Consider the following 371-nt stretch of genomic DNA (forward strand, 5'->3'; position numbering starts at 1 on the left):
GTTGCTGATGCAGCTCCAGTTCTGCTCCAGTTCTCCAGGGACCGCATTACTGTTGCTGATGCAGCTCCAGTTCTGCTCCAGTTCTCCAGGGACCGGATTACTGTTGCTGATTCGGGCTCTCGATCCCAAAATAATTTTCCGTCTGGAATTTAAACTGGAGGTGGCGGGAGGGGGGGGGGGTTCAAGGGTGGCTGAAGGGGAGATTTTCACCGGGTGATCCTCGGTCCCGATGAACGCCGCCCTCCCGGAAATGCAGCGCTTTGCGCGCAGACAGCGCTCAACCCACCGCATCGACCCGGTCCGCGCAGTCGCAGAGGCTGCGGTGACGTCGGATCGGGTGACGTTGAACGGGGTGACATCGGACCAGGTGA

This window comes from Narcine bancroftii, chromosome 12 (genome assembly GCF_036971445.1).
Source record: "Narcine bancroftii isolate sNarBan1 chromosome 12, sNarBan1.hap1, whole genome shotgun sequence".
NCBI classification, from domain to species: domain Eukaryota; kingdom Metazoa; phylum Chordata; class Chondrichthyes; order Torpediniformes; family Narcinidae; genus Narcine; species Narcine bancroftii.